The 17,770-nt window shown below is 37.5% G+C and overlaps 1 protein-coding gene across 1 annotated transcript in view; it reads right to left on the reverse strand.

Annotated features, from left to right (window-relative positions):
- The window catches only part of Scn8a (sodium voltage-gated channel alpha subunit 8), a 180,408-nt gene that overhangs the window by 106,572 nt on the left and 56,066 nt on the right, over nucleotides 1-17,770 (reverse strand). The window lies entirely within an intron of this gene.

Raw genomic sequence — 17,770 nt, forward strand, 5'->3', positions numbered from 1 at the left:
CCAGAACAGGTTACAATGACGCATGAATTCTGGCCTTCGTTCACACTGCTCATCCTACCCTGAATGCTTTGTCTTGCAAATTCATTTTAATTCAATTATTTTTGAGCATCCATTCTGTGCCAAGCATTGTGCTAAGTTCCAGGGACACAAAATTGAACAGAATTGTACTTTTAGGGAAGACATATATGTGAACTAGTAATTATGATGCGGGGTAAGTACAAAATTCAAAATAAAATATGTATATTGTATAAGAAGCTACAGGAGGGAGACCCCCACCCCTCCTTGGGTGGAGAATAAAAAGGACTATGAACAGGAAAGGGTTTACAAAGAGAGGTAAATCATATTTGGAAGGAGTTTTAAGGACAAATAGGAATTAAGAAAAATTGGGCAGATAGAAGAAGAAGGGATGGCCAGGAAAGGGAACAGCATAGCATGTACAAAGAAGCACAACAGAGTAACTGTGGGCTGCTTTCAGGGAGTGGACAAGTAGTTTTGTGTTGATGGAGAATAAAACTGGGAAGGGGAACAGTAGCTCGTGATGCTGGAGAAACAGGGTCTATTAGACTGGCAGTCTCTAAGGAGATCAGATCAGAAGTAAATACAGAGGGCAATGGCCAAAGGCAAGTCATTTTAAGTAGTTTTTGTTGTTTTAATTTAGAGCAATGTATGCTTACAATTAAAAGCAAACAACCAAATAAAAAGGCAGGGCCTGATGGTATAGGTCTGTTATCCCAGCTACTCACGAGGCTGAGGCAGGAGGATTGCAAATTTGAGGCCAGCCACATCAGTTTAGGCCCTGTCTCATAATAGAAAGAGGGATGGGGATGTAGCTCAGTGGTACAACACCCCTGGACTTAATTCCCAGTACTGGAGGAGAGGGGGATGAATGACTAATATCATCCTTTTACCGAAGGATAACTTTGCAGCTACCTTTTTTTGGGGGGTGGGGAGTAATATACTTTCAGAAATTTTCTGTATAAATATAAACATACAGATAAGGTATATCCTTAAAAAGTCTCTCCCTCAAATGAGATTATACAATAATTAATCGTTTCTACCTTACATTAAAAAAAAATGAATGAACACAAAGAAAAGCCCAGGACCAGATGGTTTCACTAATGAATTCTACCAATGTTTAAAGAATTAATACAAACTCTTCCAAAGAACAGAAGAGAAGAAAACATTTCGGCAAATCAGATATTCACATCACAAAAAAAACTCTAGACTGATATCCTTCATGAATATGGACACAAAAAAGACTCAACAAAAATACCAGCAACCAAATCCAGCATTTAAAAGGGATTATGCACCATGACCAAGGGGAATTTATCCAAGAAATGAAACATGGTTTAGCATATGAAAACCAACCAATGAAATAAATTTTAAAAATAAAGAAAAACCACGTAACTATCACATAAGTGCAGAAAAACATTTAGCAAAATCCAACATCCTTTCATGATAAAAACACTCAAAAAACTAGAAATAAAAGCTTCCTTAACCTGATTAAGACTATTTATGAAACAAATCACAACTAACATATTTTTTTTACCCGCATCCTTACAACTAGGCTTTAAGTTCTTTGAAGGCAGGAATCAATCTTAACACTTCCTCCCACAGTTCCAATATAATGTTTAGTTCATGTGTTCCAAATAAACTGTTGGTAGATTTTTCTTTAAGTTCCTTTTCTCTTCTATTTGTACCTTTCTTAGTCTGCCAATCACACTAATATCTTCGCAATAGGAAAGCTATATATATTCTGGAAACATCCACTGAATCATCCCATGTTCAATATTGCAGTGTAATAATGCACTTCCTGTACTAGTGTCCTGGTTCTGGAAGGATAGTCTGATCCTAAAAGCAAAAAGAAATAGTAGATCTAAAGTTACCATGAAACAGATCAAAGGTACAGCTCTGACTTCCATTTTTTTTTTTTTTTCCAAAAGAAACAAATAGGGCAGGACTTTCCTCAAACCCCCTCTCTGAAGTACTTGTAGCCCTCTGTGTTTCTATAGCAACCTTCTCTGTAAAAATGCCAGTCTTTCAAATAACCTCCTTATTCAACCTCATAATATTTCTGTGAAGTATGGGTGAAGGAGAGATTATTAGCACTCTGCATCTTACAAAAGCCCAGGAGGGGAAACCACCTATAAAGCTCAGGTAGCAAAGAGCAGTATATTATGTGGAGCTCAGAGCCTCTTTCAGCTTCTACTGTGCCAGACTGGGAGGCAATTTCATGGCTATATGGCAGAGAATGAAGCTGGTATGGGGGATGGATTCTCTGTGAATGGGAAATTTGAGTCCCTGGGATATACTACATAAAGTAGCAAAGCAACAATGGAAGAACCACTGTCCCATGCCCCTACAAACCACCAGGCCAGGCCTTCATTAAATTGCCTACTGCTGTAGAAAATAAATAATAGCATTTTAAAAAGTGTCATGTTCTGTATCTACTACCTCTTGTCTCTTAATTTTGTCACAATGGAAACACAGATCTAACAGTACCATGGGGGGTATTTCCTATCACAAAATCAGTGCCTGCAGTGCCTGGAATACAGCAAGCACTCAATCAATGTTTGTTTATTGGTTAATAAACAAATGCTCATGTTGTCCGAGATAATGGAAAAGTGGAAGAGGAAAAAGAAAAAGACGACATCAGGAAATTAAAACTGTTATTTTCTGGATGAAGATAAACTAGGAGGCAGCTAGGATTCTGAATTAATACAACAATGAATTGACAAGTGGGAGACTGAGAGAAACTAGGTAACTTTAGTGAATTAAATAACTATGGTTTTGTAAGTAGAAAAGCATTATTAGGGACATTTTACATTTTATGAAGAATAAATTTCCGTAATTTGGTACTGAATGCTACACATAGAACAAAAATCACTTATCATTTCTCCTTTCTAAATATTTATATTCTATATCTTCATCATGTATTTAGAAAACCAGATATTTTCTCTAGTCAAAAAGAAACAAGCAGGGCTGGGGATGTGGCTCAAGTGGTAACGCGCTTGCCTGGTATGCGCGGGGGCGCTGGGTTCGATCCTCAGCACCACATAAAAATAAAATAAAGATGTTGTGTCCACCGAAAACTGAAAAATGAATTAAAAAAAAAAAAAAAAGAAACAAGCACATAGTCCACATTAAACCTCCTGAAATGAAAGCAAATCCTCCACACGTAAAGTAGCAAGTTGCATTACAATAAAATATTATTAAGATAATCAGGTTTACAGATAATTAAAATGGAGTTTTGCATAAAGCAAGATAACATTTGGAATAATGCAAGTCCTCATAGCTTAGGAATTTCCCCGTTAATACTGGTATTGGCAATGCTTATGTGACGGAGAGAACACACCCAATGTTGGCCAGCTTTAACTGTCAATGCACAGGTAGCAAATGTTGTAGGCTTTGTAGGCCACATAGTTTTTGTGGTAAAAACTCAACTCTGCCACTGTGGTACACAAGTAGTCACAGACAATGTGTAAAAAACAAGAGTGGCTATGTTCCAACAGAACTTCATGAACACAGAAATTTCATACAATTTTCACATGTCCAACTGTTGAAGAATATGAAAACCATACTGAACTTATGGGTCACATAAAAATAGATGACAGAGCTGACTTGGCCCATGGAATACACTAATACCAGTTTCTGACTAAGGTGAGACCAGCTGCATAAGAATAATCTGAGTAGATTCATATATCCCACCTGCAGAGGTTCTGGTTAAATGTGTCTGCAGAAGAATCAAAGAATCTGTCCACCAGGTTTTGGGAACCACCAGATCATCTCTCAGCTCATGTCTACCTTTGCCTACCTCTACATAGCTGTATGGCCTAGGCGAGCCATCACACCTCTCTGGATCTCATTTTCCTCATCTATAAAATGAGAGAAAGGGCTGGCTGAGGGGTGTGCTCAGGTTTTTTCCAGGTCTGATATCTCTGATTCTCTGATTTGGAAATTTCACAGCACATTGGAGATGAAGTGCAACAAAGCAGTAAACCATACTTTTGAAGAGGAAGCCTATTATTATTTATTCTTTCACATTACTTCTTGGTAGAGCTCTCCTAAGTTAGTTATTTTGTCCTCTCAAGTTACAATCCATCAAGTCCAGGTACAACAGTGCTTGATACTATCCTGACAACCATACTTGTGTCAGCAGGGGGCAGCAGGGAGCAGTCTCAGGGCAGTACTGTATGTATCAAATATTGCTTCTCTCTCCACTGCCTTCCCTCTCTCCAGGGAACAGTGAATATGGGAGAGAGAATGAACAGTACAATTGGTGATGCACTGACCATAAATTGATTTTTAAAGCTATTTGCATGGGTGATTAAGCCTCTGTCATCACTGTTTAACTGCTGGTGAGATCCAGAAAAAAAGGTTCATCCCTTGTTCAACTCTGTGCTCCAACATAAAAGCTTCTGAAGCCCAGAGAAGAAGGACAACAAACTTTATACTTTTATGAGAATACTTTTTAAGCAACAATCACTTTGTGCCTATAAAGTCCTATAGTATTTCACCTAATCTGTCTTAAGTTAGATCTTTGTAAGTAAATGAGTAAAAGGGAAATTGAAATTGGACTGTGATCTACTGCCCAAGGGGAAATATCAGTTTATAACAACAGTCAGTCAATGAGTTAGTGTACAAGGCCCATTAAGAGCCGTGGAACGGCTCTTAGCAAATTATGGCATGGAGTATTAATAAATGTGTCATGCTGGCATAAAATGAGCCTCTGAAAAGCACAGGCTTTTCATTTCTAATTAGCAATGTGGGGCCCAGAACATGTGATGAGGGAGCATTGCCACTGCTGCTAACTCAGGGTGAGATGTCTTCTTTTTGGGGAAGACATCTAATTAGGAAAAGGGACATTGCGCACATTCATATAAAAACCAAACAGATTCCAGCACACTGCATACATAATACAACAGACAGTTATCACAGTACTGCTGTGCTGCCACTTATCACATGTCCTGACCCCCATCCCAAGACTGGAATGATTTTTTTAGCCATACAAAAAGTATACATTAAAACAAAAAAGGGTATATAAATATAAAAGGATGTTAGAGTGTATCACAGAACAGAAAGCTTCTTAGGGGAATGTTTATGACCTAGCTCCTTGTTTGTTGTGGGACACATGACCCAGGAGAATGACTCTCCACTCAGCCAAGTTCTCCGCCTCATGATCTCAATTAGGGCAAAAGTAATCTGTATACACCTGATGACTTGTCTCTAATGAACACTTGGGGCTCAGAGGCTTACCTAATCTATAAGAAGGCTGGGATTCAAGGCCCTTTGCATCTACCTGGCTATAACTGCTACTGGCACTGGCTCATGACTATCTCCCAGGATCTGGACCCTAGATCCTACCTGTTTTGATTTCCACAACTACCTGACCCTCTCATTTTAGCTGACTTCTCTGGCCTTAAATTCTTGCCTGCCTGAACCTATTTATTATATATACTACATTCTCCCAGACCTAAGTACCTCTTTTGAACTGGGCAACTGGCCAGCTGTCAACAATCAACAGCAATTTGGCATTCACTTCTGAGTAACTATGTATATGGCCAATATAGCAGGCAACAAATAAATGATCTTTCAAAATTTTCTTGTTTTAATAAAGGAAAATATAAAGCAGAATCTAAATAAATTCTACATCAGGCTATGAAGCTATTCAGAAATAAATGACTTGTCAAATGAAAATGACACCACCATAGTGAAGTATCTTGATGTCATAATGCCTTATTAATCCCTCGAGTAAAATCATAATACAGGCTATATGGACGCAATGTGTCCCAGGAAGGCTCCAGAAAAGGCATAACTAGACTATATTTCTAGAGTACCTGTGTCCTAGTATGACCCAACTGTCCTTAGAAATACTGAATAAAGCAGGGCATGAGGGATTAGGCAAAACAAACTTTTTTTTTTTTTACACTTTTACTTCTGTTTGAATATTTTAGAACCCTTATCCCACAAGTCCCTATTTCAGTATACCAAGAACTGAGCAAAAGCGATGTCTAAATCTCATATTAACAAATAAAAAGTCCGGGACTGGGGCTGTGGCTCAGCGGTAGCGCGCTTGCCTGGTAGTGTGAGACACTGGGTTCAATTCTCAGCACTGTATATAAATAAATAAAATAAAGGTCTATCAACAATATATATATCTCCAAAATCCTTTTGGCTACTGATAATTTTACCAATGAATCTGAAGAAATAATAACATTTAAGGTTTATTAAGCACTTACTATGTGGCAGGTATCCTTCTAAGATGCTTTCTATAATAACCATCTCACAGCAATCACTCTGTGAGGTAGATACAATTTTATAGATGATGAAATTAAGGCAGAAATGTTAACAGTAACTTGCCTAAGACCCCAGGGCTAGTAACTGATGAAACCTAGCTGGGCGTAGTGGTGCATGCCTGTAATCCTAGCAACTCAGGAGGCTGAGGCAGGAAGATCACAAGTTGAAGGCCAGCCTCAGCAACTTAGTGAGACCCAGTTTCAAAAAATAAAAAGGTTGGATGTGGCTCAGTGACTAAGTACTCCTGGATTCAATCTCCAGTACACACATAAAAAAGAAAGCAATCTAAATTGAACCAGTACAGTCTAATTCCAAAGCCTATACTCTTACTTATCATGCTACACTGAAATTTTAAAAAGCTTTAAGCCAGTGGTGCACGTCTATAGTCCCACCTACCCAAGAAACTAAGGCAGGGGGATCACTTGAACTCACAAGTTAGAGACCAGCCTGGGCAGCATGGAAAGAACCTGACTCAAAAACAAAACACACAACTTCAAAACTATTAATCAAATCTAGCTCTTTATTATCAGACCAAAAATCTAGCTCTTCATTATCAGACCAAAAAACAAACAAACAAACAAAAACAACCCTACAAAAAAACAACCTAAATGCTCTGCCTAAGCCTATGGTCACAGAGCTGGGCAACAGGAACAGTAGAAAAAACTAGGGTCCAGATCTTCTGCTTCTAGGCAGGAATTCTTTACCATGCTAGGTTATCTGAGCCAATCCAGATCAGTGAAGGAACCTTCTTGACCTAATCCCTTTGATATTCACAAAAAGAAAAGCTCCTGCATTTGCCTCAAAGAGTATAGCAATTACTTATTTATGGGTCTTTTCCCCAGGTTGGGCTGGATGAAGATAATGCTAGTACCACATCTGTCTATGGCTATACGTTTTCCTGGTCCTTCTTCATACATCTCCTCATTTGGTTTGACCTTGTAACCCCATGCCTTCCAACTCACATTTGAAGCAGCTGACACTGTTCCTGCCTACATCCTGGTCACAGGAAGCCACAGTTGGCAGAACAGCAGCACTATGTCCCTGCTGAGCCAGCAGATGTTGCTCCCCAGGGCAGGGCAAGTCTAAATAAACCTTCTCCATGGCCATTCTTTCCCACTACCCTTTGACATGAATTTGCTGGTAACTTCCTTCTCTTTATCGTTTTAGGATATACAGACTTGCTGCTCTAGGATATGGCAAAATGCATGCTTATTATATAAAACAAATAAACCCCTTCTAAATTCATATTCTAGAATCTGTTCTCATTTTTTCTCAGAAAGCAACAGAACATAGTGATTGAGAGGCTTTAAGGCCAGAGAGACCTGGATTCAAAACCCAGTTTTGATACTTATTATGTATCATGATTTGAGGCAATTTAGTTTAGGTTGCTAAGGTTCGGTTTTCTTATTGATAAAACAGGATAATAATTGATAGCACCTACTTTGTCGGTTGTTATGAGGGTTAAATGAAAGGTCACCATAAGTCCTTAACACAGTGACTGGCACAGAATGTGACTATGCTGTTGTTGCTGTGTCACACTCAACTGCCACTTCTACTCTTTGGCTCCAAACATTAAAAGCTCTAAGGGATAGGATTCACATTAACTACTACTCACATACTGGGCACAAGTCTGTGGGACAGTGCACAAGCTGGAAGGGTGAAGAGACCTTTGGAGTCACAGGCAAGGCTTCACTGGCTCAAAATGAGCCCCAGAAGTTATTTCAGACCTGACAACACTCTAAATGGAAGAAACCACAATTGTTCAATATGCATAAGTTGGGATCCAACCTGCCTCTGGCACCTGACCTGCTCTTCCCACACCATACCCTATGCTCCAGTCACAACTAACTTCACTATTTCAAACAATTCACCCTTTTTCATGTCTCTCAGCCTCTGTATGCCCTGTTCTTCACACCTCTTTCTCCTTCTTTTTTTTTTAACCATACTTTATTTTTTTAAATTGTTTTAGTTTTTATTTTTTAATTGTCAATGGATCTTTATTTTATTTATTTATATGTGGTGCTGAGAATTGAACCGAAGTGCCTCAAACATGCTAGGCAAGTGCTCTACCACTGAGCCACAACCCTAGCGCCTTTACCATACTTTAATACTTCATTTTATTTTTTTAAGTCAACTTGTTGTCTTATTTATTTTTAAATGCATATATAAACCCTAAAATTAATGGGGTTTAATAATGTATTAATGGGGTTAATCAACATTAATGGGGTTTAATACTTCAAAGTCTACCTCAAATACTATTTCCTCTCTGAAGGTAACTCTATTCAACTCTCTCAAACAGAATTATCCTTCCTTCCTGTATATCCCCGCAACACTTGTCCTTACTTCTATGGCAGCAGCTAACACAGAATAGTCATTTTTTTTAAGTTGTAGATGGACACAATATCTTATTTTATTTATTTATGTGGTGCTGAGGATCGACCCCAATGCCCCACATATGCAAGGCAAGCACTCTACCACTGAGCCATAACCTCAGCCCCCAGAATACTCATTTTTATTTACATGGTCAGTGTCTCTCACTGGACTCCAGGATCATTGAAGGCAGGGTCTATCTTCCATCTACTGGGATTTTCTCAGCTTCACAGAGTACGTAACATGAGACCCATCTGGCACAACACAGCTCATACATACTTGTTAAAGTATGAATGGATCTTGGAGATATGAAGAAATAATACAGTTAAAACCAACTATCCTATAACTATTCAGGCTTTTGCTAAGTACCCACTGAAACTATATGGCCACCTTTTCTATCTTTTGCTCATCCACCCATAAGAATACTTAATTTTAGCTTAAAAAGTCCTCTTACCTTTTCTATGCCCCATACTATGCTGAACATAATGCGTAAAATGAATTATAAAAAGGCAAAACACCAACTTCCTATTGGGGAAATGCAAAATGATAGGAAATGCTCTAAAAATGATAATAGAAACACAAAACAAAATATTTTTCTGCAATATACTCTACAGAGACAACATAGCATGGCAGAAAGATCATGAGTATTAAATTCACAGATCCCTGAACATGAAATCTGGCTCTATCATATACTTATTGAGGGAATTTGAACAAGTATGTTTTTGAACCATAAATTTTCTTACTTCTTTTAGACTGGAATCTCCATAATATTGGTTATCCTCAAGGAATGAAGAAAATCGTAGAGTCAAAAATGATATCTAGAATTTTGGAGGTGTCATCAACTAGGATAGCAGGTGAAAGAAGGTAAGAAGTCTGAGAGGAGAAAATGAGCTTCATTTTGAATGCACTGGGTCACCTGTAGGAAATTCAGACAGAGGTGACTGGGAAAGTGCTGAATACTGAAGAGCATTCCAGGCTGGAGATATAGTCAGGAGGCCTGGTAAGGAGAGATGGGATGAGATCACCCAGGAAGAGTGCCAGATGAGAGGAACAAGGGCCAAGGACTGAACCCTGGGGCATTATCAACACTGAAAGAAGAAAGAAAGAGGAAGAAAAGGAAGAGTCTGAGGCATAAGGGAAATTAGGCCAAGGAGGTAAAGAACTGGATGGTGCCAAGCACAGCACAGATGTTCAGAGAGATGTTCAGTAGAGGCTCCTGTTTACAGTTCTCAATGGCTTGAAAAGAGATCACACTAGGTGGAACTATGAGGACCCATGAGTATGGGAGAGGCTTTGTGTGTTTATAGCCTGGGGGGAAGGAACCAATAGAAGAGGGAAAGATTGCAAGCGCAGAAGAGGAAAGAGGCAGCAGGTAGAAAGGGATAGGGTCAAAGGCAGGAGAGAGACTGATCTTGAATAGGAGATGGGCACCTTCCCCTTTGAAATTGGAGGACTCTTATTCACACTTGATTCCACAGGCCAAATATTGCAGCCTCAATAAAGTACCTGAAATAGGAGTGCATCTTCAGAGCTTGTATCAAAAATTCTGTTAGAATTAGAGTTGGCAAAAACTGCCATACAGTGGGGGCAATTCTAATCTTAAATTGTGTCAACGAGGGTTGTATATAAAGAACCACTTACTGTACAACTTCTATATGAATTTAGACACAATGAGTAAGAGAAGTAAGTATCCCTTTGTGTAAAGATGACAGTTTGACTCTCCTTGATTAAGAAAGGACTTAAAAGATGGCTAATTATTGTTAGAAAATTATCAATATCAATATAATCTTAAGATCTCCAAAATTTAAATGGTTATTTTGAATAACTCCATTCAATAGGTCAATTTTTTTTATTATTAGGATTTCACAGCTCACATCCTATAGAAACTAGTTCCTAAAACTACCCACCAGTGGAATTTTATGGCTGAAGTGATTAGCTAGTTACAAATATCCTAGAGTTCAGGTAAAAGATGGCTCTTGATATGTGGCTCAGAACTTTGGAATCACAACTGAGTGCTTGTAAAAGACCTCAGAACACCTGAAGATATTTTCTGGATAGAATGCTAGGTTTATCTCTAGGCACTTCTATAGATTACATTGATGCTAAAATGTACTGAACTCCTGCCACATAAAAATGTAAGACAGCAAACTCTCAACAGAACAACAACACTGTTTTTTTTAAACAACACAGAATATCTGCATTACAGATCCTTTTGAAGATTAAAATTTGGTACTTGCTAGAAACCTATTTAAAACACTGAATATTTAGAGAGAATGTAACCTTCAATACTTCTGGAACTTCCCAGTTTAGTCTCAGTACAAGGTTAGTGCATCCTAAATCTCCAAAATACTTGGACCAAGGCTGGGACCATATTATCTTCTTTAATCCATGTATCTTTACCCATAATCACCTTACTTTCTTATATGTCTATTACCTGTCTCCCTAACAAAAATTGAGTTCTAAGAATGCATGCAGCTTGTCTGTTTTGTTCTCAGGGCATGGGGCAGAGACTGGGCACATAGAAAACACTCTAACAATTTATCACATTATCAAATGAATGATGAAATATTTCCTTAACCCTCCACAATCAATCATAAAATCTTATCAATTCATCTTTACACCAACTCTTAAATTTATCCATTCCCCCTAATTTCTGCTTCCACCACTTTAACTCAGATCCTTCATTACTTCATAACTGCTCTCTCTGTCCCAGTTTTCTTTCGCTCAGGTCCATCCTAACTACTGCTGCAATATTCACCTTGCTGAATGAAGTTGGCTGTAATCACATAAGCTCACTCCCTTCTAACACCCTCATAGCTTTCTACTGCTTATCAAATAAAGACCAAACTCTGGGCCTAACATTCTCAGCCCTCCATGATATAGCTCTGTACCTCCCTTCCCAGACTTCTCTCCCACTGCTCCTCAGTCATTCCCCACATTCCAATCACTTTGGATGACCAGGGCCTCACACGAGAGAGCCAGACACACTACCATGTCCAATGCCATTGTCCTTGAGCCTCTGTTTATGTTGTTCTCTCTGCCTAGAATGTTTTAGTTCATCCCTCATTTCTAAAATCCAAGGTCTAATTCAAACATTACTCTTGTTATGAAATTTACCCATGGCTCTCTTGTCAAAAGTGACACCAGTTACAACCTATTTTAGGGTAAAGAATGGACTTTGTGAATCTTTATTTACTCCAAGAGAACTGAATGCCTCACTGAAGAAGTACTTGTTGAACAAATCAATCACATTTTATATGAGGCCACCCAAGTTTCTCTGACTTCCTTAATAGTCAGTTAATAGAGTATGGGTAACAATTGACATAGCCAAGAAAACAGCAAAACATTTAGTGCAGATGGACACAACAGAAGGTTTGGGTGATACACATTGGTGACCAATAAGTCAAGAAGCGATTTAAGCACTAGGTAGAGGTTGTTGCCTAAAGCCTTTTATAAAGTTCTTTCTAATTCTAAGGCTTCATAAAAGAAACATAACCTGATGGCACTTCACAAATTATCCAGCCCTCTAAAAATATAGCCAAAACAACAGGAAATCCCCTCCCTGATTCCCTCTTTAGTTCCTAAACACAATCAATTCTTTGAGAAAGAAATACTGATAATCGGTCATTTTCCCCCTAGAGTTTAGTTCATTTCATATAGAAACATTTGTCATTAGGAAAAAAAAAATGTCATGTTACCTTTTGTGTCCATACACTTAGAAAATCACATAGTGTTTTCACATGCATTATTTCATAAGATTAATTCATTCAACAAATATTGATCAAATGCTTACTATAGAGAAGGCACTGCTCCAGATGATAATATGAGAAAATGAACATTAAACAAATATACTATATGCCAAATGTTAAGTGTTATGAAGAAAAATGAAGCATTAATGGGCTATTTAATAGGCAATTTGGCTGATCTGTTTTATATAGGTTAGTCAAGAAATGATATTTAGAAAAATTCTATAAAATAGGTGAGATACTATCTATTAGCATGATCTTAATTTTCTGGATTAGAGAAACTGAGACTCCGAATGGTTGTGATATGCCCCAAATCATCTAGAATAATTCTTGATCAACTACTAAAGTTAAAAAGAGGAATCAGACTTAGGAATGCTTAATTAAATTCCTTTCCCTCTACGTAACCTTATTTGGTGAACAAGAAATCCCATATATGTCCATCATTAATCCATCACCATGGGAATGGCCCACCTTTCAGCTCTAAAATATTTGCTTCATTTTGATTTGGTGAATAAAACAACTAAACTACCACTTTGTTTTCTTATATTATTGGGAAAAATTTTAACAGAATAAAGCAACAATTTAAAATATGTAGTTTTTATTTAAAACAGAAAGCAACATCTTTATAAACTTATTGTGTAAAAACAAGCAATGGAACAACTCATTAGCAAAACTTCAAAATCATGCCGAATGAACATAAATCTTCCCTTAATAGCCTGTCTCTGTGCTGCATACCTGTTGAAAGTGTGTGAAAACAAATTTGGCAAGGATTTTTCTGCCAGGAACTTATGAGCCTGTGTGCACATGTGTAAGTGTTTTTCATTTGAGGAAACTGATGGCACTAACATTAGTAAAGTAAGAAGAAAATTGTAAGGACTGTTGGGAACTGTTACCCTCCACACCTAAACTGAGTGAAACTTGAAAATATCTTCTTTTCTAAGGTGGGGCTGAAGACCTGGGCATATTACTAAAATTCAGAAGAGAAGAAGGAGGAACCTGTTCTGTTGCACAAGAATCAAGCTGGGCCATAAGGAAAGAGATCTCTGAGCCAGGCCTGGACGAACAGGTAGAATACTAAAAGGTGAAGTGAAAAGAACTGAGTGCATTCCACCAGGAGGGGACAAGACCCGAAGGTGGAAAAACGCTAAAGGAACAAAATAGTCTGCAATCAAACACAAAGTGCAATAAATGTGAAATACAATTAAAGATGTATTTGTAGGTACAACTATTATGTATATATTGTAGATAAGGAAACTGAAGTCCAAAGAATTTAAGTGATTCACCTAAGGGCAAACAAGGACAAACTGGAACTAAAACCAAGGTTTTACATTCCCAGGTAGGTGTTCTTTCTGAAATAATATTCTGGCTTAGACTGGGGATGCATTATAGTGGGTGGGAGAGAATATTCCTTTGAAAAGTAACAATAAGTGAAGAGGTTGTTAATTGTCTGAAGACCACATGGCTGAATAACTGCAGTGGTGTTGATAAGAGCCGGGGTCTCTGGGAGAGCCTGTCCAGGGCCGCTGGCCCACCATCCGTCTCCCCCAGAGGCATAGCTCTTACCCATTTATATTTTAGGACTCAACTGACTAAGAAGAGTTATAAACCACAGGGATTATTAGGAATGTAAATGAAAAGGAGTTCATTTTTCTTCTTCTTTATTTTGACTGCCCAACATCAGAAGAACTGAGCCAATTGAGGCTGAGGATCAAATAATATAAAATTTTATTTTATTTTATTTTTTTTAATATTTATTTTTTAGTTATAGTTGGACGCAATACCTTTATTTCACTTATTTATTTTTACTTGGTGTTGAGGATCGAACCCAGGGCCTTGTGCATGTGAGGCAAGTGCTCTACCGCTGAGCCACAACCCCAGCCCAATATAAAATTTTAAAAGTGGGAAACAGAAATACATTGTAATGAATGTAGAGTTGGGAGGCCTGAGTTCTAATACTGACTGGTTCTACAAATAAAAGTGGTGCTGGCTTTTGCAAAGTACTTCACCTCATAAAATTTATAAAATGAAGAGGCTGATCTAGCTGATGTCTAAGATTACCAAATTATAATTTTCTGTGATTTTCTGATTCCTTTTGTGGACAAAGGAATACAGGAAGAGTTGAAGGTAAAATGAAACTTTGGGAAGCCATATACAATTTCTGAATGCAACAGGAATGTGCCCTATTTAGAGACACATCAATCAATCCTGTAATTTGAATTTTTGTTTATAGAACTTTCTTATAACAGAGTACAATTAATAAATAAAAAGAACACACAAATTATCAGTTCTAAGAAATGGGAAAAAGGAATAGGAATCAACTAGGAAAGCTAGGAAGGCGTTCTTTCAACTTAATCCATAGACTTTCTTGTTGCCTATTATTGTTATTAGGAATATATATGGGTATTTAAAATTCAGCAAGTATTATGATTCATTAGAGAGTATTTTCTGTAGTGAAGACAGAGGGACACTTTCAACAGTCCTTGACTTTATACACCCCCCAAAAAAAAATTGGGGGAGGAGGCAAATGAATTGAGAATTGATAGGTAAGACTTCCTAGTTTGAAAGAAGGGAAGCCAAAATTAAATGAGCCTAAGAAAATAGTCGGGGGGGGGGGCAAGAAAAAAGGAGAGTTCAAGTTCTTAAAAATATGTATTTGTTTTGGCTTACACATATATAAAGAAACTCTGGCAGATACTGCTATCAGTGGTTGTCAGTGCAGAAGACTAAGGGAGAAGGCATATGAGGGACAAGGATAAAAGGGAGACTTTTACCAAATAAATACCTTTGAATTTTTAACCAGTTAAACGTATTACCTATTTTAAATGGTAAACAAATAAAATTATTAAATGCCCCTTAAACTCAAATATTTGTATCAATTGAAAAATAAGAATCCAAAGAAAGGAGGCATTAGAGCAGAGTACCAACAGGTAAAGAAAATGAAAAGTTGTAGCACTGGGAGGTCTGAGGAATTCAAAGAGAGGAAAATCCAGGTTGTTGCAGTGACCAGCTGGAAAAGTCACTGTGGAACCCAAAAAGAACCTCAGAAGCTTGGGACAGGCCAAACCAGCCCCCAACTGGAATAAAGAACAGCTTCCTGAAAATCTGATATACAACTTGCATGGCCCTGGGTGCCTCAGGAATGTGGAATCCAAAATGGGATGACACCAGAACTTAAAAATAATAGGGAACTGGTTCTCTCTTACCCCCAAAAAAGAAAGAGGGAAGGAACTAACTAAAAAACAAGTTTCTGGAAAAGTGATAAAAATGATTTATTAGTTATAAAATGAGACCTGAGAAAAAAATAAAGGATTCTGCTTGTATCATTTAGCACAGAAAAGAGATAATATTTTGCTAAGATTTATTTAAGGCAGCCCTTGAAATGCAAACAGAAAGGAATGTCCTCTTAAAGTCACTTCTACATTCATGAATGTTTGATTTGTGGGTTAATTCCCAGTGTGCTTCCTTGTAGGAGAGGCCCTGCTAATTTAGCATAGTGCAAGGCCTAATTAGTAAGAAGTATTAGTAATACTAGTAAGATTTGCAAGTGAACTCAAGGAAGCACATTAATTTTAATCAACTGAAAAATTCCTCACTTAAAAGTACAATGTGGGGGCTGAGGGTCGTAGCTCAGCAGCAGAGCATTTGCCTAGCATGCACAAGGCTCTGGGTTTGTTCTCTAGCACCATAAAAATAATTAGAAAAGTAAATAAAAGTACAATATATATACTTCTGAAATGCTAGCAGAGCTTTCTTTCTCTTAATGCCTCCACAACTAGGTTTTGTTTGTTTTATAATAATCATTAACTGAGTGTTTGTATTTTATAAACAGTTTTTTAAAGAGTACCCCCTGCCCCCCTCCAAAAAAAATTACAACTAAGGTTATCCTTTCCAGGGACAATTTACCTTTGTGGCAAAGCCAAAGGCTCAAGTCAGACTTTCTATCATGCTGAGCCAGTCCCATAATAGAGCTACATCAACAATTTGGCCTATCCAAAGAATAACACACATCAGGGCCAGAGACCTACTCTCTTTGAAGAGTTCTCACTTGCAATCCAGACCACTGAAAACTGAGGCATTGGAAGAGGAAAAAGAAACAACAGGGCAGGAACCAGAGGTAAAGGTACAGAAGGGAAAATGGGTTCTGAGAACTAATATATCTATATATTTTTCAAATCTTAAGTCAGGTTCAAGAAAACAAAGTTTAGTTTGTATATGAGTTGGAAAAATAAATAGTTTAGACCCAGAGAGATAAAGTGACTTGCTAACAGTCATGAATCCTTTTGTGAAGTTTTTTTCCTTCATGTAATTTTTCCCATATAAATTATTTGTGGTATCTTGGACAATACATATTTTAAAAAGTAAATAATATACAGTGAATTATTGTAGAGTCAAAATTCCTTACTTCCAGTCTACTGTTCTTTATATTTCTTCAACTGGAAAGATTTAGACCACTGGTTCCATTTTTTCTTACTATATAACTACTCTACGCAGGAACAGAAGCACCTGGGTAAAGAGCCATTTTGTGTAGAGCTGTCTTAAACTCCTTTTGTCATCCCAAACTAAAAATGCCTCCATAGCTATAGCTAAATCTGTTACTTCTATTCCATTTTCAAGTCAAAAAAGCTTAACTTTTTTCTCAAATTGAAAGACAAAAATGCAATTTAGTTAAGGGCAGTTTTGTTAACAGAGACAGTTTAGTTAAGTTTTATATTGTAAATATATAACTACACAAAATCATTTCCCCCGTTATCTGGAAAAAACCTATCAATCTAATTCTTTATAATTCTTTAAATGGCATCTGTTGGATAGCAGTCCCCTAAAATGTATTTGATGTTAGCCCTCAGGATTCAATGGCTAATTGGTTAGCTGGTGAAACATCTTGGAGGCTTTGCTTCTCTATCTGTTGCTTTGTTTCAGTAGATAACTATGAGAAAGAAAACTAAGATTTAGTCAAGTATTTGGGAAGTCTGAAACCCTTGGCCAAAGGAAGACTGGTATTTCTTTCACCTGTGTTTCCTACTACAGGAAGAACAGAATTGACTTTGCTGCAAGAATCCATCCAGACAACTATGTAACAAGACCAAAGACCTGGAGTCCTCCTCCTTGGTTCAGAGTGCTTTATTCTATTCCTGTCCCCAGAAGCAATGCTCTAATGTCACAAAAGAGACCGTACAAGAGAGCAAACCCATCCTCTCCACTATATTAACCACAGACTCTGCTGATTTGCAATAGTAACATCATCTTTATATTTAAAGATAGAATTTCAAATGTGTGTGTCTAAGAGATTCCACAGGGCTATACTATATTATATTCTTTTTCTTCTTTTTATTGACACTAATAAATATTCTTTTTCCTTC

The sequence above is a fragment of the Marmota flaviventris genome, chromosome 3, assembly GCF_047511675.1.
Source record: "Marmota flaviventris isolate mMarFla1 chromosome 3, mMarFla1.hap1, whole genome shotgun sequence".
In the NCBI taxonomy this organism is placed as follows: Eukaryota; Metazoa; Chordata; class Mammalia; order Rodentia; family Sciuridae; genus Marmota; species Marmota flaviventris.